Below are 24,517 nucleotides of genomic sequence, written 5' to 3'. Positions count from 1 at the left end.
AAAGCCCATACTCATCCCATCATTGAGGACAGCTCCAAAGAGGGAATCAGTGGCCTAGAGAGAAGAAATCTTCCACAGGGAGCTGCCCCAGTCTCCCTGCCCCCAGTGTTTGTCTGCTGCCCACTGCAGCAAACCCTCCCCAGGCTGCTTGCTGGGAGCCATTCAAAGGCTCCTCTGTTCTCCTCCCTTGCTCTGGGCTGAGCAAGATCGGCAGCCACAGAGCTGGGCAGGAAATGCTAATCTCCCAGATGTTCTCCTCCATCCTCCCTGATCCACTACCATCAAACCCAAATCCTGCACCAAGTGGTTGGAGCAGAACTGGGCCAGGGCAATACCACCAGGGTGTGTCTACACTTCTTCCCTGCTTTCCATCCCCTCCTACTCCAACTGCCAGGCTGTTCTGTGGGGATCTGAGTTGGGTCAATGTAGGTATGGGTACTTTGGAATGTTTTCCCTGAGGAGGGCAGTCAAGAGGGCTGGGGCTGGGAGGAAGAATAAGGGAAGTGGCATTTGTACATGAGAGAAGCCAGGCCTTGTACCGAACTGGAAGAAGTATTGGTTGGCAAGTGGAGCATGGGGGGAGGCTCCTGAAACCGATAGTGACTGAGATTCCAGTAGGGACTGTGTCTAGGGAATGGAGGCTGGATTGGTGCTAGGTATGGGAGTTGTTGGATTTGCTTTCTGTGATATATGGGTACCTGGATTGGCTTGTAGATAGAGGACTGAGATGCTTTAGGGCCTGCAACTGTAACCAAAATCATAATGGCCTCTGATTATAGCTGGGACACTGTTGTGATATTGTGATGCTGGTGTGCCTAGGTATAGCCAGAAAATCAGATTACCTGAAATGATGTTGTCAAGCTGTGAGTGTGTGTGTGTTTATATTTTATGCATATGTACATGTTGAGGAAACCTGTAAGTGAAATGCTATTGGGCCTGAAGCTATAGATATAAGGCTGGCCCACCTGAGGTTGGCTATAGATGAGAAGCTGTTATGATAAAGGTGGGGGTTCTAGCTGGATCCAATGCTTAGGTCCTAGGAGATAGAAAGCTGTTGCTAGGAGCCTGTACCTGAGAAGCAGGCTGTTATCTGGGATGAGAACGGAGCTTCTGTTGTATATAGGACTGTAGCTGGGATGCTATTGGTCCTGAAGCTATAGCTATGATGATAGCATATTGGGGATTGGCTATAGCTAAGATGCTGTTGCCCAGGACTGTGGCTGGGCTGTTCTTGGGTGCAGAACTCTAGCTGGGATGCTGTTATGCCTGCAGCTATAACTCTGAAGCTCGGTTGTAGCTGGGAGGCCATTTCCTGGTAATATAGCTGGACCACTGTTGTGTGGGGGCCATAGCTGAGAATCCGTTGTCTAGGAGATGAGAAGCTGTTCCTTGAGATGCTGTTCTGGGAGGCAGGCAGCTACCTGATATGGGAGCTGATCTGCTGTTGGAGCTGATCTACAGTTGTGCTTAGGATGGTCCCCAAGTGGCTGTTGCTGGGCCTGTGACTGGCTGGGTGGGGGAAGGTGAGTGAGTCCTGCCTCGAGGTCTGGGAGATGCCAGGAGCCCCAGGCTGGGTGGGGGCTGCTGCTCTGGGGAGGCCTCAGCAGCTGCTCTGCTGTAGAGCTGGGAAGCCTGTTTTCATTACTGTTTTAACTCTTTTTTTAACCTTGTTTTTCTCTCGGCTGCACTTTCGCTCACTCATTAATTTTGGTATTTTTCTCACGGTGCCTCAGCCCCTGTCACGGCTGCCATGGCAACAGGAGGCAGTGTGCACAGTGCCAAAATATCTGATCAAAAAATAACCAAAATAAGCAAACACCAAGACAGCTATGCTGGGGGCTATGGCCAAAGGAGAAGCAATGGCTCAGATCCAGGAAACTCTAGGCTCTCAGGGGACCCCTTTCACTCCCCTCTTCCCCAGGGAAGCTTTGCTGAACCTTAGGATAACCTGGGAGGCCCCTTCTCAAGGGATTCCCACAACACACTCTCCCAGGACTCTGAGATTTCCAATAAATAGTCCCTGGCCAAGAGGCAGTTTTGTTTGAGGTGGGAGTGGGTGAGAGATGGAGCTTATCCTAGGAGTTGCCAGATGAAGCTTCTAAGAACCCCCCTACCTGCCCTAGCCATGCACTCTCCTCCCCACCCATCCGCTCCTCCCCAGGCCCTTCTGTTTTAGGCCCATTCACCCTTCTCTGCTTCCCAATTCCCCACTCCCAGGCCACCTCCATTTTCCTCCTTTTACACCCCAACATTCTTAAGGGATGGACAGAGGGGAGGAAGCTAACCTCCAGGCATTACCCACCAACTCTTCAAGGAAGGCACTAGGGAAAGATGCTGTAAAACTACCTGGCATTCCTAGGCCTCTAGCCTCCTATCTAGGGGATACTCCTGAACATCCCCGAACACCCACACCCCACTCTGATTTCCTTTCCCATTAGGTATAGTCTGGTTCCCTGGAGGCCTCCTCTCAAGAGGACATGTCCACAGGAAGAGAAAAAAGGAATAGAGCCTTATGAAGGAGGGAAGGTCAGAGCTTTTGGTACTACCTGTCTCCCTTCTTCACCCACTAAGTTCCCCTCTGTGGGAGCTTTTCTAGATATCTGGAGCACTGAGAATTGGGGGAATGAAAAGGAGCCCCTCAATTCTCAGTCACATCACTCAGTTACATCTCTGTTCCCTGTTCCTGCTGTACCCCACCAACACTTGAAAGTCTTATTCCCAGCACAGCTCCATTCCCTTCTATGAGTGGCTAGAACTCACCTCCAGCTCCTCACTTTCAATTCCATCCCTCCTCCCCTCAAGAGCAGTAGTGGCCTTGGCCTCCTGGCAGAGCCTTCCTAGCCCGTTTCCATAGAAACCTGGTAGGCTATGTAGTGCAGGAAGGGGAAGGGAGATAGAAGCAGGAAAAGGGGACCAGGCCTCAGGGGCAGCCCAGATGAAGGGACATGGGAGAAGCTGGCCATCCAAACAAAGGTTGGAACCCTGATTTGGGGAGGAAAGACAAGAGGTAGCAGGCACTTGCTAGTTTCTCTCCCCATGCAATTTGCTCTGCTGCCTTCTAAGGAGAGGACACAGAACTGCCCCTTTCCCGGTAGGAGGTGTGGGGCAGGAGCAGCCTATCCTTCCCTCCCCACCCTCTTAAGAACCCCTTTACCAGGAACTGCCTGTTTGGGATGAATCTCTTTGCAGAACCCACCAATCTCTAAGACAGGGACCATGGGATACTTTCCCTCCCCCAAGAGCTCCCCACCCTTCCCAGCCCAGCCCCGGACCCGGTGGCCGCTGCTGACCCGATGGCGTGCCGCTCTCAAAGGCCCCATTCATCTCTGGGGGCTGAAGGCGCCATTGTCCCCCGCGGGGGGTGGTGTGGGGAGTGAGGGGGTCTCGACTCAGAAGGAAGGAATGCGTCTGGAGAAGTTGCCCCCGGGGCTCCAATCTCAAAGTCCCCACCAGATCTCCATCGGGACCCTTTCATGACCCCGAGTCCTTTCCCCAGGAGCTCCCGGCAGCCTTCGGGCTTCTCCTGAGGGTGGGGACTGCTGCGGCGCTGAGGAGCCTCGCTCCACCCCTCTAAAGCGCTCGGGAGAAACGTTGCTGCGGACGGGAGCTGTCCAGCACCTCGGGTCCTGACGGACCGCTGACTCTCCTAGGTGCCATCGGACAAGGGGCGCCGAGGGCCACCTGGTGGCTCGAGCTCTTCCCCACCAAGGCTAAAACCACAAAGCAGACCTGACCTGGGTGGGCTTAAATACAACTCTGGACATAGGAATCCACCGGTGCTGAGAACTGACTTAGGGAGCAACCTGATCCCTGTCCTATCTGAGCAGAGTGGAAGGATCAAGTGCCACTAGGCCATTCCCCTGGTGCCCTGTCTCAGACCTGAGCAGGCAAAAGAAGCAAAGAGAAGTCAGGCCCTGCCTCTCCCCCTTTCCCCCATTTCTGCATCTCTGCTTCTGTTTCCTCCTCCCTCCTCCTCTCTTTCCCTCCCTGCTGGGTTGGGGGCTGCTGAATTATCATTTCTCAGCTCTGCTAATGTGCTCCCTGCTGCGGGGAGGGATCATAATTCTGGGAGATGATTAAGTTTCAAATTGTTTTTCTTTGTGTTGTTGAAGATGAGGTTTTAATATGGTCCCTCCTCAGTTGGAGGGCCTTACCCCCATCCCTCCTCTCTTAGTATTCTCCTCACTGGTAGACCAGGTTTGGGACAATGCCCTCTGGAATCTTCTCTACATTTTTGGTGTATAGGGCGTTAGGGGAGCTGGGGGAATACAGACCTCCCCTTGACTCCAAAGGGAATACATATAGTGTAGCAGTGAGAAACACTGAATTTAAAGTCAGACAAGTCAGAATTCAAATCTTGACTCCATCACTTACTCTCTGTGTGATAGAGTTACTTAAACTGAGCCTCAGTTTCTTAATCTATTGAATGGGAATATTAATAATTACCTCGTGGGGTGTTGGCCAGGATTCAAAACGATAATGCATTTTAAATGCTTAGCAGAGCTTATGGTCCTCAGTAAATGTTAGTGATTATTGACAGGTGCAGTGGCATGCACCTGTAATCCTAACAACTCAGGAGGCTAAGGCAAGATGATTGCAAGGTCAAAGCCAGCTTCAGCAACTTAGTGAGGCCCTAAGAAACTTGTTGAGACCCTCTCTCAAAATAAAAAATAAAAAGGGCTGGGGATAGGGATGTGGCTCAGTAGTTACGCACCTCTGCGTTTAAATCCCAGAATGAAAAAGAAAAAAAAAATGAAAATGAATAAGAAAAAAAATCAGTGATTATTATTATACACATATCATCCCCTGTGCCATTTCACCTCCCTGCTCCTCCCTGACTTTGTTCTTCAGTTCAGTAAATGTTTATGTCATCTGTACTGTTTTCCAGGCCCTGTGCAGCTGACATGAAGTTATCTAGGAGTGAGGAAGTTGGCGTTCTTGCTAATCTATTCCTCAAAACACCTTTGGCCACTTCCTTCCTTCCTTTTAATTTAAGTTCACTCCTTTTACAACCTCCTGAATGCTTCCAGGTCTTCTTTCATTATTCCCACTCCATTGTTCCTTCTTTTAAGCAGGCTTATCACTTCACCTTGATTCCTATGTTCCTAACGCACATCCATCTTTTACCTTCTATATCATTCCTCATCCCATTTGGGACTTTCAGAGAGAAAAGGGGTTGAATTTTCAAACTAGGAGAGAGAATTATTAGTCTCTCTCTCTCTCTCTCTCTCTCTCTCTCTCACTCACTCACATACTTGTTATAGTCAACTTCCACATTTCTGAACTTTCACATTGTATCTGTGCACTTGTTTGCTGTCTATTCCATATCTATAGCCATAATAAACCTTTGAAATATATGCTGTTTCTTTGCCCACCTGTCTATCTGCTCTATCCTTGCCTTTATTTTTTTGTGGGAGTCAGTAATGAGGATCAAACCCAGAAGCACTTACTACTGAGCTATATCCCCAGAATTTTTTATTTTTTATTTTGAGACAGGGTCTCACTAAGTTGCTGAGTCTGGACTTGAACTTGCAATCCTTCTGCCTCGGCCTCCTGAGTCTTGAGGATTACAGTCATGTGCCAATGCATCCAGCCCTGCCTTTATCGTTTTTAGGGATTTTTGTTGTTGTTGTTGTTTATTTTTGTTTTTATGGTTTTTTTGGGTTTTTTTCCCTGTTGCTTTAAATATTCTCTCTCTCTCTCTTATACTGGAGATTGAACCACTGAGCCACATCCCATCCCTATTTTGTATTTCATTTAGAGACAGGGTCTCACTGAGCTGCTTAGTGCCTCGCTTTTGCTGAGGCTGGCTTTGAACTCATGATTCTCCTTCCTCAGCCTCCTGAGCCTCTGGGATTACAGGTATGAGCCACCATACCCAGATTGCTTTAAATATCTTTGTTGAGATCTAAATGATATATCAAGAACCAAAAACATTTAATATGTATGATTTGAGAAGTTTGAATGTCATTGTTTTACTATGAATGAGACAGTTTACCAGTTATAGTAGAGAGGCTTATTTATGATAATGTATTTTTATTTCTATTTAACTGACCCCTTACTTTTCACATACTAGTGATGGAATTTGGGGCACACTATTCTAAAATACAGCAGCTTGGCAAAAACAGGAAACACCACTCTCCCTCTTCCCTCACGAAGGCTATAATACCTCTGACTCTCTGATTTCCTCCCTCCTTTTTTTTTTTTTTTTGTGTGTGTTACCCGGTATTGAACCAGAGGCACTTAACCACTGAACTACATCCCCAGCCCTTTTTGTATATTTATTAGAGACAGGGTCTCATTAAGTTGCTTCTGGCCTTGCTAATTTGCTGAGGCTGACTTTGAACTCATGATCCTACTGCCTCAGCCTCCCGAGTCACTGGGATTACAGGCCATTTTCCTCCTTTCTTCCCTGAAGTAAGCCATAAGACCCTCATTCCAAAGGTGCCTTCTGTAAACAAGTAGGAAATGAATATCCTTGTCCTCAAAGACACAGAGTCAATAAGAAGAATCTGGGCAAATAGGCCTTACTGAGTTCCCTCTACTGTGTTCCAGTAGGTCATACTGCCTTGATCCGATCATACTTCTGCATGACTGCCCACCCTGCATCCAACCCAGGCAGAAAAATTACAGTTTTCCCTGTTTTTACAGGTCTTCATTTTCTTATGAAGTCTCCTGTGTCATATAAAACTGATATTAAATAAATTTGTGTGCTTTTCTCTTGTTAATCTGTCTTTTGTTATAGGGATCTTAGCTATGAACCTAGTGATAGATAAGAAAAGAAATTCTTCTCTCCAAAAAGAAATCTTTTCTTTCCAACACTGTCTCCCCCCGCCCTTCCTTTCTTTCTCTCCAAGGAGTCATTTTACAACTATGTGAGGGCTTGGTTCAGTGCAGACACAGATGCTACTCTAGGTATTTTAATTTTTTTTCTCAGTACTGGGGATTGACTCCAGCGGCACTCAGCCACTGAGCTACATACATCCAAGTTTTATTTAATTTTATTTTTTTTGTGACAGGGTTTCACTAAGTTGCTTAGGCTGACCTAGAACTTGCGATCCTCCTGCCTTGGCTTCCTGAGTCGCTGAGATTACAGGCATGTGCTACCATGCCAGACCACTCTAGGTATTTTAAACTGAAGGGAATTTAATATAGGGAAACTGTGATTACAAAATTGTAAGTACTTGTGAAGTGGACTCCCAGAAAATACACCAGGAGAGCTCATATATTTGACATGATCAGTAAGTTTAAAAAATCAAAAGGCCCCCACTGGAACTATTGATTTAAAAAACACATTGCCTGATCTTTGTCAACCAGGAATTAGAAAGTGGAGACCAGCAAATTGGAATGGCTGTTACAGGGAGAACCCTCTATCTCCAGGATCTTTCTTGCCAGCAAAAAGTCTGAAATAGGAGAAACAAGGCCTCTTCCTCCTTTCTGTCTTCCAGTCATACAAATGTACCTGATGGCAAAGGAATCAGGGAAACGCAGTCAAGCTCTCTGATCTCTGCAACACAAATGAAGAAAGTAGGAACAGAGGAAGATGCCAATTGGCCAATTCAACACCGACTTGGACCCTGTCACTTAGGAGTTCATTGCCAGTAAAGAGAAGGTAATATCAGGATCAATAGAGGTTGGAGATTTTTTTTCTTTTTCTTTTTTATACTGGGGATTTAACCCCAGTATTTTACCACTGAGATGCATCCCTTTTACTTATTTATTATTATTTTAGGAAAATACATTTTAGTTGTCAATGGACCTTTAGTTTATTTATTTATATGCAGTGCCGAGAATCGAACCCAGTGCCTCACACATGCTAGGCAAGCACTCTACCACTGAGCCATAACCCCAGCCCTTTATTTATTTTTATTAAAAAAACACTTTGTAGTTATATATGGACAGCGTGGCTTTATTTTATTTGTTTATTTTTATGTGCTGCTAAGGATCAAACCCAGTGCCTCACACATGCTATGTAAGTGTTCTGCCATTGAGCTACAGCCCCAATCCTGTTTTTTTTTTTTTTTTGAGACAAGGTCTCACTAAGTTGCTTAGGGCTTCATTAATCTTCTGAGGCTGGTCTTGAACTTGTGATCTTCCTGCCTCAGCCTCCTGAGTCAGTAGGATTATAGGTGTGCACCACCGCAGCCAGTTTAGGATCAATGCAAGTTGAAAAAACAAATCAGAAAGTGTCTCAGACCAAGTTCACTGGCAGGATTCTGGTACCATCATAGATTCAAACTGATTCTAGACCTAATTTGGAGCTATGGAGTTCAGTCTCTGAGAATGATTGGAAGAACAAAACCACCAGAGCACTAGGGAAGAAAGAGAACAAAGACCATTTCCAGGTGTCAGATATATGATGTTCTTACTTCCTGTAAAGGGTTGTACACAATAATCCAGGGTCTTGACCATCCCAAGATCACAGGGCCCAGCTTCAGTGGCAGCTTCTCTCCTAAATTGGCTGATTTTGGTTTGTGTGGTCCTGTGTGTCTCACTTGTCACATGCCTGAAGACCGTCATTCTCAAATGAGTCTCCACATCACCACCAGAAGAAGAGAAGCATGCAGAGGAAAGACTGAAAATGAGCCCATCTTTCAAACAGCAGGGCCAGGAGCCAGGGAGTGTTTTGCAGGGGAACATCAAGAAAGTGGGGCCTTCCTGCTGTTAATACCTGTTCTTTCCTGCAGTTCCAGATGTTTTGGCATCTCTCCTCTTCTCTGATTCCAGGAATCATGAGCCAGGTCTTGGTGGTTCCTAGACGAGGGAATAGCAGCAATCCCAAGATCCCAAATACATCCAAAATTAAAGAGCACCAGTTTATATTTGTTGAGTGAGTTTGAGAGTGCAGGGACAAGGGACGGTCTGGCATCTCCTAAGGGACATAAGTGGAATGTAGCCTATGCTTGTGGTTGAGAGCTTGGCCTCAGAGTTCTGTCCTGGCTCAGTTGCTTCCTAGTTGTGTGACCTCAGTCAATCACTTATTCTTTTTGAGTTTCTTCCCCATCTGTAAAAAGGGGATAAGAGTGTACTTACCTCCCAAGATGGTTGAAAAGATTAGTTAAGATAATTGTATTTAAATAGGTATAAAGTACTTGCCCAGTGCCTGGCATATAGTAAGCTTTTAATAAATGGTAGCTGTTAGTGTTTTTGTAATAATTATCAATACTCTACGACCTCAGAAACAAACCAAAAAATGTGAAAAGGAGATTTCTTCACATAAGTCTTGGTCTAGAACTATAAGCTCTCTGTTGCATTCTGGAAAAGTGGGGAGCTAGACTAGGCCAGAATGCCCCTCAAGCCTCTTCCCTTCAGCTAAGAAGCTTCTGCTTCCTTAAATTCTATTGCAGTCCCTTGTAGTTCCATTGGGCATCTTAATAGGCCCCATGCAGGGTGACATGGGAAATACAGGTTATTTGAAGGCCTATGATCAGAGGGTTTGGAATCATCTGTTCTGACTTTTTTGTGACACTTTCCCTCTTTCTCTGTTCTTTCCCCAAATGCTCCAACTTCGTATAAATTTTATTGACTGTCTACTGTATCAGGCGCTGTGCTAGCTCTGGGAGTGAAGAATGCAGAGAAAGGTAGCCGGTAACCAACTGGAGCTGTCCATTCACCAAAGCCACAGACTATAGGTACATAACCACACTAATAATCATTTAAACAGTTATAATAGGTGCATCCAAGGAAAACGCTAGGGAGTAATGAGAGTGGAAAACAGGAGGACTAACCTTCGTTTCTGAATCAGGGGTGCAGAGTGGGCAGAGAAGGCTGTACCAGACCTGAAGAATGTGAAAGAGTCAGCCAGCCAAGGAGAAGGAAATTCCCTGGGCAGAAGTGGAGTTCCTGCCAAAATGTTAGATGATAACTTTATGGTGTGTTGCCTTGACCAGAGGTATTTGATTCTCAACTGGGGACTCCCAAAGGAATAAATATTTAATGGTGGGATTTTTGTGAGGCATGTGACCAGCTGATAGAATCAAGAGGCCTTCTCATCAGCCTTCCAAATAAACCACGTGGCTAGGAGGCCTATCTCTGGATATGTGGAGTGTGTGTGTGTGTGTGAAGGAATGTGAATGCATATTCATAACTGAACATCAGTGCACATGTGCTTGGATAAATGCAGAGCTCTAGTTAATAATTTTGGCAGTTGGGCCAAGCAGCAGAAGTATCTTGAAATTCAGTAACACAGTCAGGCATGGTGGCACATGCCTAGAATTCCAACAACTTGGGAGGCCGAGTCAGGAGGATTGCAAGTTCAAGGGCAATCTCAGCAACTTGAGACCTGTCTCAAAATAAAAAAAAGAAAAAGAACTCAGGATGTAGATCAGTGGTAGAGTGGCCTGTTTAATTCCCAGTAACTCAAAAAATAAAATGAAAAAGAAATTCAGTAACATGCCAGCTCAAGGGAAATTTGGAGGAGATCAAAGAAGAAAGACTAGTCCCTTATATGCACACAGAAGCCTCCAGAAGTTGGGTTCCTTATCCTTGCCCTGGGACATCCCGGGCCAATCTTTTTTTTTTTTTTTTTTTTTTGTGGTGCTGGGGATCAAACCCACTCTACCAACCAAGCTATATCCCCAGTCCCAGGCCAGTCATTTCTGCTAAGTGTGGCTAGCAAACTAGCCAGGACTTCTAGAGAAGCATTGGTGTTGAAGGTAAGAGGAGGAGAAGGCTTTAAAATTTGCACAGTGTATTGGAAAATCGTTCTCTAGAAAGTTGGCTCCCACTGTATTTTTGTTGCAGGGCTTCTGTTGATTGTAACTTCATTAAGACTCTGAATGTATACAAGCGCATATGTGTGTGTGCGCGCTGATAGTGTGTGCTTGTGTGTGTATGAATAGGTGTTTGGGAGTACAGTGTGAATTATGATAACTAAAGAGCTCTGTGAGTTAGGGGCCCGCACCAGCTCTTCCCAGCTCTCTCATAGGTTGGGCCCTCCCACCATGCCTATCTGTGTTGCTCTCATGAGAAGCAGAGGCTGGGATGATCTGCCCATCAGAGTGAGTCCCTTCATATTAACAACAGACTGAAAATGTACCGACTATAACAAGACAAACAGAAATAATATGCTCACAGTCACCTCTGTTCCATAAAGCGAGTGGAACCTGGGCCTGTTGCAGTGAATGAGCTTCAATAATTCATCCCAACTGCCAATGTGGTATTGACATAAAGCTAATTTAACACTGGGGGAGCCAGGGGAAGTAAAGAGCAATTATGCCTTCACCTGCCGCATGGTCATTCTGCTAGCTCTTTGGTGCTGTGCCGGAAAGCTGAATCCCAGCGTAGGAAGAGGGCTGGAGAGGTCACTAGGCCCCTTCCCTCCTTGAAGGCAGTTGACTTTCTGAAGTTGTATTCTATCTTCTTGATAATTTTTTTTGAGCCCCATCCCCAGCCCTTTTCTTATTCTTTATTTTGAGACAGGGTCTTACTAAGTTGCTTCGGGCCTCACTGTGTTGCTGAGGCTGGCTTTGAACTTGCAATCTTCCTGTTTCAGCCTCCTGAGCCAACCACAGTGCCCAGCCCTGATTATATTCTTAAATAGAGACTTCACCACCCCTGTCTCTGGGTCTGACCTTCTGAAGAGTCAAAGAGATGTTTCCTAGGTCAGTCAGACCAAGGTTGTTTTTTTTTCCTCTCTCTTCATACAAAACTACTGGCACTTTCTATGGGGTATGATGGATGGGCAAGTGAAGTTGAAGTTTTTGCTGGAGAGACAGGGAGACTATAACTGATATCTTAAATAGAATCCAGCAACCCATTTTTTCTTCTTTCTCAAAAATAAAAATTACTCATCCAACATCTAAAATTTGTTGAGTTCCTACATTTATTCCATGTGAACTACATATTTAGCATGCATCTACCGGTATCAGGTGAATCAATCAGACGGGATCCTTGCCATTTCAGGGCTGGCAGTACAGTGAAAGAGACAGGCATTACACAGATACAAAAATGAGTCTATAATTGCAAAATGTTACTAATGCTCTTTGTTTTTCTCGTTCTTTCATTTACCTATCAATTCAATAAGACAGAATAACAGTGAAGAAACAACTTTAGAATGGTAAGGCCTTAGGGCAGCACAATGGCGCACGCCTATAATCCCAGCAGTTTGGGAGGCTGAGGCAGGAGTATTGCGAGTTCAAAGCCAGTCTCAGCAAAAACGAGGCTGCTAAGCAGTTCAGTGAGATCCTGTCTCTAAATAAAATGCAAAATAGCACTGGGGATGTGGCTCAGTTGTTGAGTGCTCCCGTTAACTAGAATGGTAAGGCCTCTCTGAGCCCTGAAGGGTACAAAGTTTGAGGGAGAGAGTAGGAGAGTAGACAGGAGGCAGGAAGAGCATGTATTTAATGCTTTGTTCCTTGCTGCAAGTAGATAATAAATTTTACTGGGGCCTAGTGGGAGAAAAGGAATTGGAAGGGGCTTGAGTTCAAGTTCTACTTTAGCCATTTTGGGTGACATTGGACAAGTTACTTCTTTCAACTCTCAGTTGCCTCATCTATAAAATAGAAAAGATAATATTTCCCAGTTTATAGAGTTGTTGTGAAAAATTAGGTATAATAATTTTCTAAAGTGTTTACTAGTGCTTGGCATATGGTAAGTGTCAATAAATTACTATTATTGCTATTATGATTATCCTCAAATGCTCCAAGTTCTTTATTACCCCCAGGCTTTGACACAGTTTGTTCCATCTGCCTGGATCATATCCCATTTCTTTTACTCACTTAGACTTGTCTTTCAAGTAACTGCTGAAATGTATTTCTCTGAAAAAAACTTTTCTGATCCCTAAATCAGTGGGTTTTTAGTACATGTAAGAATCACTGTGTGGGTTGGGGAGTAGTTTAGGGGTAGAGCACTTGCTTAGCATGTGTGAGGCTATGGGCTTAATCCCCAGCAACACACACACACACACACACACACACACATACACACACATCACTATGTGTTTGTGCTCATCACAAAGCAGATTACCAGGGAGTTTTGGTTTCTGAGACGCAATCTCTCTAAGTTGCTAAAGGCCTTTCTAAGTTGCTGAAGCTGGCCTTAAACTTGCAATCCTCCTGCCTCAGCCTCCTGAGTCATTGTAATTACAGACATGTGCCATCATGCCCAACTAGATTCCAATTTTGACAAAGTACCATGGAAAGTAAGATTACAACATTAGTGAGTTCTCTTTTATAAACCAAATGAGAGATACACAGAAATTCTCTGTACTATCTTTACAACTTTCCTGTAAATCTAAAATTGCTTGAAGATAAAGTTAATTTAAAAAATCAGATTCCTATGCAAATCAAAACCACAATAAGATATTACCTCATACTGTCAAAAAAAATCTGAGAGAATAACAAGTATTGGTGAGGATGTGAAGAAATTGGAACTTGTGTGCACTGTCAGTGGAAATGTAAAATGGAACAGTTTGATGGAAAATCATATGGTGGCCCCTCAAAATATTAAAAATAGAATTATCATGTGGTTCAGCAATTCCAATTCTGGGTATAAATCCAAAAGAATCAAAAACATGCTCTTATACCAATATTTGGACTCCCATGTTGATAACAGCTTTACTCATGATAGCCAAAGGTATAAGCAACTCAAACATTCATAGATTGCTGAATATATAAACAAACGAGAGAGAGAGAGAGACACTGAAATATTGTTCAGCCTTAAAAAGGACAGAAATTCTGACACATGTTACAACATGGATGAAACTTGAAGACATTATGCTAAGATTTATGAACCAGTGACAGTAAGACACTGCATGATCTCACTTATATGAGGTACTTAGAGGAGTGAAGCTCACAGAGACAGAAGGTCAAAGAATGGTTGTCAGGATCTGGTGTGGGGGAATGGCGAGTTGTTTAATGAGTACAGTTTCAGTTTTGCAAGATGAAAAAGTTCTGGGAATTCATTGCATGACGATGTGAATATACTTAACACCACTGACTGTATTTACTGACTTACATAGTTAAGATGGTAAATTTTATATTATGTTCATTTTACTCACAATTATTTTTTTTTCTTTTAAAGAAGATTCCTACTGGGCATGGTGGGACACACCTATAATCTGGGCAACAAGGTGAGATTGTCTCAGAATTTAAAAAATTATTTTTAAAAAGGAGGCTGGGTTATAGCTTAATGAGAAAGTGCTTGTCTAGCATGCAGAAAGCCCTAAGTTCAATCCCCAGTACCATTTAAAAAAGAGGGGAAATTCCTGAGTTTAGCTTGTGGTCCTACGGACTGAACCTAGAGGTACTCTGTCACTAAGCTATTTTGAGACAGTCTCGCTATGTTGATGAGGCTGGCCTAGAACTTGCAATCCTCCCTCCTCAACCTCCTACGTAGCTGGAATTACAGGGCTGTGCCACCATGCCCAGCTTTCCTTCAGAGTTTTTGATTCAGTGCAGAAATGGAAAAACTGATCCTAAAATTCATATGGAATGGCAGGGGATCCTAAAAACCAAAACAATTTTGAATAAGAACAAAGTTGGAGGATTCACACTTTCTGATTCCAAACTCATTACACAACTACAGTAATCAAAATTGTGTAATACTGGCTTAAGGCTAGACATATATCAAGAGAATAGATTTTGAGTCCAGAACTAAATTCATATATCTATGGTCAATAGATTTTTTTTTTTTTTTGTACTGGGGATTGAACCCAGGGGCGCTTAGCAACTGAGCCACATCCTTAGCCTTTTTTTTTTTTTTTTTGTATTTTATTTAGACACAGGGTCTGGATGAGTTGCTTAGGGCCTGACTGAGTTGCTGAGGCTGGCTTTGAACTTGTGATCCTCCTATCTCAGCTTCCCGAGCCACTGGGATTGATTATAGGCATGTGCCATCACACCTGACTTGGTCTATAGATTTTTGACAAGAGTGCCAAGACCATTCACAAGGAAAAGGATTGTTCTTATTTTCTTCTTTTTTTAATGGTGCTAAGGATTGAACCCAGGGCCTTGTGAATGCAGGGTAAGCATTCTACCAACTGAGCTATATCCCCAGCCCTAGGCTAGTTCTTTAATAAATGGTTAAGGGACAACTGGAAATCCACACTCAAAACAGTAAAATGAAGCCAGGTGGGATGGTATATGCCTGTAATCCCAGTGGCTTTGGAGGCTGAGACAGAGGATTTCAAATTCAAAGCTAGCCTCAGCAACAGTGAGGCCCTAAGCAATTCAGTGAGACCCTGTCTCCAAATAAGGTACTAAATAGGGCTGGGGATGTGGCTCAGTCGTCGGGTGCCCCTGAGTTCAATTCCCAGTAACTCCCAAAAAAAACAATAAAATGAAAAGTTTGGACCCTACCTCACATCCTATAAAATGGGCTTCCAGATAGCTGAACATGTGAAGCTCCATGTCGCTTTCCATGTTCCTTACCCAATCTACCTCTTTTTTCCCCCCACTCTTAGTACCAGGAATTGAACTCAGGGGTACTTAATCACTGAGCCACATCCCCTGCCCTTTTTATTTATATTTTGAGACAGGGTTAACTTAGGACCTGACTAAGTTGCTGAGGCTGGCTTTGAACTTGCAGTCCTCCTGGCTTAGCCTCCCAAATCACTGGGATTATAGGCATGTACCATCATACCCAGCTTTATCCACTTCTTTTATCTAGCTGTTTCATGTGAATCCTTTGGATAGCCTCTGTAATAAATAGGTAAGTCCACTTGGCATTCCAGATTTCTTTCCCAGGAACTGGATTTTTTTTTGCATGAATATTTTATTTATGTTAAGAAGGCATAGCTACAATAAAAAAGAATATATATTTTTTAGCAGTCTAGCCAGTCATGATGGCATATGGCTATAATCAAGTGACTCAAGAGGTCAAGGCAGGAGGATCACAAATTTGAGGCCAGCCTGGGCAACTTTGTGAGGCTCTGTCTCAAAAAAAAAAAAAAAAAGTTCTGGGGATATAATTTAATGATAAAGCATCCCTGAGTCCAATCCCCAGTACAAAAAAAAAAAAAAAAAATCAGGAATCTACATCTGAATTCTTCTATTGGGGATTCCCAGAAGGTCCATCAGCATTCTTATCTGCAGTAGACATTTGGAGCACTGCTGAATCTGCTAGGTCATAAAGCCCAAGCAAGAAACCGCTTATACTAACTTCAGAACCTTCTCTTACTTTGGGCCTGTATTTGTTTCCTATTGCTATGCAATAGATGACCACAAACTTAATGGCTAAAACAAAAACAAACAGAAGCCAATGTGGTGACACACACTATAATCTCAAAGACTCGGGAGGCTGAGGCAGGAGGATCACAAATTGGGCAATTTAACAAGACCCTATCTCAAAACTTAAAAAGAAAAAAAAAAGGAGCAGAATATATAGCTTAGTGGTAATAAACAAACAAACAAACCCTGGGTACAAACTGGGCATGGTGGTGCACATTTGTAATCCCAGCAGTTCAAAAGAGGCTGAGGCAGGAGGATTGCAAGTCCAGAGCCAGCCTCAGCAAACGCGAGGCACTAAGCAACTAAAATACAAATAAAATACTAAGAGAATAAAACGCAAAATAGGGCTGGGAATGTGGCTCAGTGGCCTAGTGCCCCTGAGTTCAACCCCGGTATCCAAAAAAAAAACAAAAAAACCCACAACTCTGGGTGCAGTCTCTCCCTAGTACCACACACACACATAGGTAAAAAGACATTTTCCATTTTATTTATTAATCCGAAAATCATGTAGGATTCGGAATATATACATTTTATATATATATACACTTCCAACTAGGGTTTGGGGTTGTGGCTCAGTGGCAGAGCACTTGCTTCACACAAGTGAGGCACTGGGTTTGATCCTCACTCAGCACCACAAAAAAATAAATAAATAAATAAACAAAATAATGATATTGTGTCTATGTATAACTAAAAAAAATATTTAAAAAAATAACTTCCAACTCAACAACAAAAAGACAGTCCAATTTTTTTTTTAAAGGGCAAAAGTTTTGGGGATGTGGCTTAGTAGTAGAGCGCTTACCCAGCACGTACAAGGCCCTGGGTTTTGATCCCCAGCACTGCCAAAATAACAATAACAATAATAATAAAATCAAATGGGCAAAGGATTTGAATAGATATTTCTCCAAAGAAGACATACAAATGTCCAATAAATACATGAAGATGCTCATCATCATTAGTCACTAAGGAAATTCAAATCAAACCCAAAATGTGTTACCACTTCATACCCACTATAGTAAGGAAAACAACAAGTGTTGGCAAGAACAAATAGGTAGTAGAACGCTTGCATGTTCCTAATGGAGTGTAAAATGATGCAGCTGCTATGAAAAACAGTTTGGTAGCTCCTTAAAAAATTAAACACAGCCAGGCACAGTGGTGCACACCTGTAATTCCAGTGGCTCAGGGGGTTGAGGCAGGAGGATCACGAGTTCAAAGCCAGACTCAGCAACTTAGTGAGGCCCTAAGCAACTTAGTGAGAACCTGTCTCAAAATAAAACATAACAATGGCTGGGGATATGGTTCAGTGGTTAACGTCCCTGGGTTCAAGTACTGGTATCAAAAAAAAAAAAAGAAAAAAAGAAAAGAAAGTTAAACATAGAATTATAATGTAACTCAGCAATTCCATTCCTAGGTATTTACCTGAGAGAACTGAAAACAAAACTCAAACAAATACTTGTATTTGAATGCTCGTACTAGTAATAGTCATAATAGGCAAAAGCAAGAAGCTACCCAAATATCCATCAATGGATGATTGACTGAATAGCATTAAAAAGAAAGGCTACAACAAGGAAGAACCTTGAAAACATTGTGTTAAGTGAAAGAAGCGAGACACAAACGATCACATAGTGTATGACCTCATTTACACGAAATGTCCAGAACGGGGAAATCCAGAGACAGAAGGCAGGTTGGTGGTAGGCAGGGGCTAGGGAGAAGGGCAAAGGGGGGTGACTTCAGGAGCTTCGCTGAGGGATAGTAAAGATGTCTTAGAACTGACTGGAGGGCTGGGGATATAGCTCAGACAGTAGAGTGCTTGCCTTGCATACAGAAGGCCCTGGGTTCAATTCCCAGCACCAAAAAAAAAAAAAAGCCTTTTGGGGCTGGGGATGTGGCTCGCGCCATAGCGCATGGCATGCGTGCGGCCCGGGTTCGATCCTCAGCACCACATACCAAAAAAGATGTTGTGTCTCCCGAAAACTAAAAAATAAATAAATAAATAAATATTAAAAAAAAAAAAGAACTGACTGGAGGTAAGGATTGTGCAACATGGTGAATGTATAAATGTCACTGGAATGTATACCTTCAAACGACTGGTGTTTTGTTATGTAAATTTTATCTTAGTTTTTTTGTTTTTTTAAAGCAGATTCTTTGGACCCCATTTTCAAAGATTTTGACTCAGCACATCCAGCAGGAGGCCCAGAATCTGAGTTTTCAACATGTACTTGAAATGCCTCTGATGTAGGTAGTTCAGGGACTATGTTTGAGAAACATCACTAAACCATGTAAGTCCTCTTATTAATCTCTTTCCATAATCTCTTTCCTCTTTTTTTCCTAATATACATCATAATTGTAATTTCTTATCCAGAAACTCTTTCTCCCCTAGACTGTAAACTCCATGAGGGCAGGGTTTATGTCTTCCTTATTCATCATATCCCTAGCATTTAAAAGAAGTACCTGAACAGTACACATGTTCAGTAGATACTGGGTGAATTGAATGACTGAACTGGATTATCTAGAAGGAAGCAAAGTACAAGTTGAAAGGCACAAGGGGTCCTTGAGCCCAAGAACCTACAGTCTAAATGGTCCAAGATTTAAAAGTCCTTGTTTCCATGACTCTCACTGCATGGGGGAGTGTATCAGCCCACCATGTAGAAATCAGTTGAAACTATGGTTTGAATGTTTCCTCCAAAACTCAAGTTAGAATTTATTTTCTGGTGCTGGAGATCAAACCCAGGACTTCTGCATGCTAGAAAATTGCTGTACCACTGAGCTGAACTCCCATCTGTACTGAAGATTGAACCCAGGGGCTCTTTGCCACTGAGCTACATTCCCAGACCTTATTATTTTATTTTACTTTTTAATTTTGAGTAAGGATCTTGCTAAATTGCTAAGGATCTCACTAAGTCACTGAGGCTAGCCTGAAACTTGGTGATCCTCCTGCCTCAGCTTCCAGAGTTGTTGAGATTACAGGCATGCACCACCACCGTCAGGCCCCATATTGAAATGTAATTGCCACTGTAACAATGTTGAGAGGTAGGCCCTTTAAGAGATGATTAGGTCAAAAGTGAGTTTGTTATAACTTCTGACCCTCTTGTCCTCTCTTTCTCTCTCTCATGCATGCTCTCTTGCCCTTCCACCAAGTTGTGGTACAACAAGAAGACCCTTGCTAGATGCAGCCCCTTGATCTTGGACTTCCCAGCTTCAGAACCATGAGCCAAAGAAACTTTTATTTTTTTGTTTGTAATTTTCTCAGCCTGTGGTATTATGTTATAGTAGCAGAAAGCAGATGAAGATAGTTGGAAAGACAGGCCTTGTGCAGTACCCCAAACTGGGCTCCCCTTGGGGAGGCACGTCTAGGAGCTCATGGCCAGACATGGGCAGAGCAGTCTTGGTTCTGAGACTCCTGAGGCTGGCTTCCGGGGGGCATAGCTCTGTTGGCATCTCCTAGCCACAAAACTCTAGCCAGGTTTTCCTGGCCTGCCTGGCTGATTCTAGTGCCTTTTGGCTGGGTGACCACTCTTACTCTTGGCTGCTTCCACAGTGCCTTAGAGCACACGGTCAGCAAAATGATTTCCCTCACCATTACTGAACTGGCTCTGGGTCAACCCACTGTCGTCTGTGCTGGCTTCTGAGGGCTTGCCAACATTGCAGGAAGCCGATGCAGCCAGGAGGGTGTAGGTGAGATATCCAGGGGACTGCCGAAGCCTCAGACCTTGTCCCCTCACAAAGTCAGCATTCTGCAATTTTCTCCTCATTGCTCTTAGCCGGTCATCCAGGCCCCCTAGATCTTATCTTATGACCAACCTCTTTGATTTCTCTCCCTTCCCGCTGTGTGTTCTCTGAGGGGCAGAATGAAGTTTTCTAACTCTGCACTGAGTTTATGAATATCAATTAATCCTAAATCAATCAATACTTCCCACCTATGTAAATACACACATGTATACACAGAAGCTACAAAAACAGGCAGTCAATATGCTTCAAAGAAAAAATAGAATCTTTTCTTAATGGTATCATTGGCTAATTGTATGAAATTCTCTCAAAGCCCTCAAATTCTTCCCTTGACATGAAAAAAAAAATCAGCTCCTTTGAGCATCTACTACAACCACCTGGAAGTGATGCTCAGTGTTTTACATGTTGCCTCATTCAGTTCTCAGGCAGCCACACACACTGTCTAAAACATGTACATGCACAGTTTAATAAATAATTATGTCCCACAATAAGTTAAAAAGCACCTGTTCATATATCTGTGATGAACATTCCTTTGGGTTTTTTTTTTTTGGGTGTGTGTGTGTGTGTGTGTGTAGTGCTAAGGAGGAGCCTGTGCATGCTACTCAAGTGTTCCACCACAGAGCCCCAGGCCCCTTGCTTTCTTTATACTTTTACTACTTATGTATGCATTCCTAAATGATATAGTTTTGTCTATTTTTGAAATATAAGTGAATGGAATCACACTGTATACGTTATTTGAGTTTTTAAACTTACTCTTATTTTTGTGAAGTTAATGAATTTAGGTTGTTTTATGTATCTGAAGTTAATTGAGGTTTATTGCTGCACATTCCGTGTGTAAAATACCACAAGTGATCTTTCCATTCACAATGTAAGGGATTTGACTTCTATTCCTTTTTTGGACTTTATGAACATTCTTATGCATGAGTTTTGGTGTATTGGGGTTCAAAACCCTAAGGCATATGATTAATACTGGAATCACTATATCAAAGACTATTAGTATCTTAACAGCTTTAATGGACAAGTCCAAAGGTTGTTTTCCAAAGGGGTTGTGATGTTGTGCTTATTCCTCTCATCCTACTGATGAGGAAACCGAGGCTCAGTTCCTTAGTAACTTAGGGTCACCAGTTCAAAGAGGGTAGAGCTGAAAGTATATTAAATCAATCTGATTTCAAAACCTATGCTCTTGACCAACTAACTCACTGTCTACCCTCTTTTAAAAATTAAGTTACATCCAACTGGTATAACTAGGAAGCCAGAAATAACTCAGTAACTTAAATAACAGAAATGCATTTTTCCCCCTCACATAATGACCCGAAGAGTGTTTCAGGTCAGCAGGCAGCCCTGTTCCATATGGTCATTAGAAATCAAGGATCCTCTACTGCCTTGTTATAGGGGGCATGGTTGAGGTCAGATTGTTGCCATGACTGAGATCCAGCTGGGAGAGTGTGGGAGTATGAGCAAGGTTTAATGTATGTGTAAGGTTTTACAGACATGGCACTCGTAAATGAAGGCTAAGGGCATGTGGTCAGACACGGTGAGCTTAGAATCAAATCAGTCTCAGATATCCAGCCATATTCTCCTCAGCAAGGAGATATTCACTTAGCATGCGCAGAGAACCAATAGTTCTATACAGTGGTCTGTAGGTCTCCTAATGCCAGAGGCATCTTCCACTAGAAGAAGCTGTGCCTGTCTGGGAGGTCTGCATAGGTAAAAGACTGGACAAGATGACATCTAGGTCCTTTCCCAATTTGGGCCTACATTCCAAAGTCAAATGGAAATTGTTCTAAAGTGTCTGGCATTCTGAATCAACTTTTCGACTTTTTTCCTGCCTCATGGTAAAGAAAGTACCTCTCTCTGTCAGGATTATGATCTATCCTGGAACCCTAGGGGAGAAGCTGGAGGGGGCACTGGTGGGAGGGCAAGGTGGTGGGATTGGGTAAGGATCACTTGGATAGATCTCTTAACTACTCTCAGCCTCAGTTTTCTCATCTGTAAAGTGTGCCTATGTCTGAGAAAGAAGTAGTAATTATCCCTATTTTACAGATGCAGAATCTGAGGCTTGGAGAAGTGAACTTGCCCAGGAATTTGCTATGGAAAGCAGAATCAGGATTCAGGATTCAAGCCCAGACAGTCTGACTCCAGAGTCAGAATTGATAATTACCAAAGTATCATTGTTGGGGTGCCGGAAAGCGGGTGTGTGTGTGTGGGGGGGGGTAGGGTAAACTACTACATTTAATAGAACAACCATTGTTAGATGTTCTCTGGCTTCCCAGTCGATTAGAACGAGTGTTTTCGCATGAAGGAAACATGATATTTGGGTACAGTGAGAATGAGGAACACTCCACCCCATCTGTCTCGCTCATGGTTTCTTTCTTGGGAGTAAGGCTGCCTTGAAGCTCAATGGTATAGCCTTGCCTAACCCGGGCAAGGCCCTGGGTTCAATCCCCAGCACCAGGGAGGGCGGCTTGTTCTTTCTAGCGTTGGCAGCCTCTGGCAGGCCCCAAATAGTGGAACGGCCACATTAACACGGCCTGGGGCGCCTGCCCCCCAGCGAGGAAGGCTTGGAGCGGCCTCTCTGCAGGCACTGAAGCTCCGGCCCCCAGCAGCCAAGGTTTGGAGGAGGGAGGAGGGGTGCAGCGGTTGCTACGGTTTATGCTCCTCCAGAGCTTCAGAGCAAGATTTCCCCAAAAAGCCATATTAAATAAATAAAAGGAAATTCAGCAGATGGGAACATGAATCAATGAAAACTCCCATATGAGTGCAAAGATTTATGTCAAAAAACAAAACATCAACATCTGGGAGCTGCCGCGTCTTCTCTTGGCTGCTCGTTTGGAATGGATTCTCGGTGTCGCTTTCCGCCTCTTTCTGGCCCTGGGAGAGGACGAAAAGAAATAAAGAATGAAGCCCATTTAAAAAGAGTCGTTTTTAATCAGAAATGAACGCTGCTTTCCCCCTCAACGCTGGAGGAGACGTGAAGCAGGCGCAGGACTACGGGCTCAGTCCTGGGAGTGCGGGAAGGGAGCCCTCTGCCGGAGGCTGCCGGGCGCCCCTCCCTGCCCAACCCGGGGCGGCTCCCGGGTGGGATGCCTCCAGATTTCACAGCTGTGGTGGCAGCAGCAGCACCCGTCGCACTGCAACGCGCTGGGCGGCAAGGCGGCGCCTGGTTGGTCACGTGGACGGGAGCCCAAACCAGGCGACTCTGGCCACCTCTACAGGCGGTCGCCACTAGAGAGCACGGAGAGCACGTCTGACCAGGGCAAAGGTATACCTGGGTTCCTCCAATCTGGAGGATAAGCATCAGCGACAAGTAGCAAAGCTGGAATGTGCACCAAAGATGGAAGTCCGCACTTAATTCTTAGACCCGGTGCAGGAATTAAGAAGGTAGATGTTGGGCCCTAACGTGTGGGTTCAAATCCCAACTACGTTAGCACCATCTGTGTGATCCAGAGCAAGTTTACCTTCCCGAGTCAGGATTTTCCTCACCTGTAAAATGGGAATAATAGCACCAAAAAGTGAAAAGTAACTGAGAAAACATGCATGCAAAGTACTTAGCACAGTGCACATATACATAAAATTGAGTAAATTTTAACTAGTATCATTCAAAAAAAAAAAAAAAAGAAGAAGGCTCTGCATAACCTGTGCTCCCAGCTCTGCAACCTTCTAGAGGCCACTGAATTCCTCCATTATCGGGTTCTAGTCACATAAGCCTTGTTTTCCATCCAGCAAAAGTACCTTCAGCCTCAGGACTTTTGCACATTCCCTCTGCCTGAAAGATTTTTTTCACCTTCTGCTTCAACCAAGCCTCTGCGTGTTTGTGTTTTGCTGGGGATTGAACCCAGGGCCTCTGACATGCTAGGCAAGTACTCTAACACTGAGCTACATCCCTAACCTACAGCCTCTCCTTTCTTTGGGCCTACATTACTTGTACATGGTGTGGCAAATTCCTTCCAATTCTTTCCTCCCCAAAAAGTGATCTTCCTGTTCTATGCTGTCACAGCAGCAGGTTTCTCCTTACTTGCAAATTTCCCAGTTGAAATGTAGAATTGGTTTTGTTAAGCAATTAATGTCTTTCACCCTTTGGACAGTTCACCAGGCTAGGAGCTCAGTCTGTTGCATTTGCTGTGGTATCTCCAGCCTCTAGGACAGTGAGGGACCTAGGCCCTCCATTTATGGGGAATAACCAGAGTGGATGATGGGACTCTGAGGCCAAATGAATCCTGGGTCTTCTATATTGTTTCACCACTTCCTTCCAATAAACAAGTATTAAGATCATCCATATACCAAGTCCTATGCTGGACACAAGGGACATAGACATACAGTTCTTTGACTTAATGGAGCTTATCATCCAAAGGCAACGACAGATATGTAAACAGAGGACGAAATAGATGGGGTAGAGATGGCAGTCAGGGTGTGTGTGTGTGGAATGGGGGTTGTTATTCCTGCAAGGCCAGGGCCCTAGGGCTCAGATCATGTAAGTGAATAAAACTGAGTGCTTTCCCTGCATTATCTTACTAAAATTCAACAATTAGACTCGTTGTTGAATTACCACCCCTTCAGTATCTCCATTTTTTGTTTGTTTATTTTTGTGTTGCTGGGGATTGAACCCATGGCCTTGGTCATATAAG

General features: G+C 43.8%; 1 long non-coding RNA gene across 2 annotated transcripts in view; it reads left to right on the top strand.

Moving 5' to 3' along the window:
- Positions 1–24,294, top strand: part of LOC124103498 (uncharacterized) — a 28,271-nt gene extending 3,977 nt beyond the window's left edge. Inside the window, exons 2-5 of one of the 2 annotated variants that reach the window (XR_006855208.2) lie at positions 7,449–7,612; positions 14,023–14,071; positions 18,307–18,445; positions 21,936–24,294. This is a non-coding gene — a long non-coding RNA (uncharacterized LOC124103498). Of the gene's footprint in view, positions 1–7,448; positions 7,613–14,022; positions 14,072–18,303; positions 18,446–21,935 lie in introns of both variants that reach the window. The other variant, XR_006855207.2, reaches the window with a different exon arrangement.
- Positions 24,295–24,517: the final 223 nt, after the last annotated feature.

This window comes from Marmota monax, unplaced genomic scaffold (genome assembly GCF_021218885.2).
Source record: "Marmota monax isolate L192 unplaced genomic scaffold, Marmota_monax_Labrador192_F-V1.1 WCK01_AAM20220418_F8-fsc00006, whole genome shotgun sequence".
NCBI classification, from domain to species: domain Eukaryota; kingdom Metazoa; phylum Chordata; class Mammalia; order Rodentia; family Sciuridae; genus Marmota; species Marmota monax.
The sequence above is the reverse complement of the archived record's forward strand: the minus strand, read 5'-3'. Positions and strand labels throughout refer to the sequence as shown.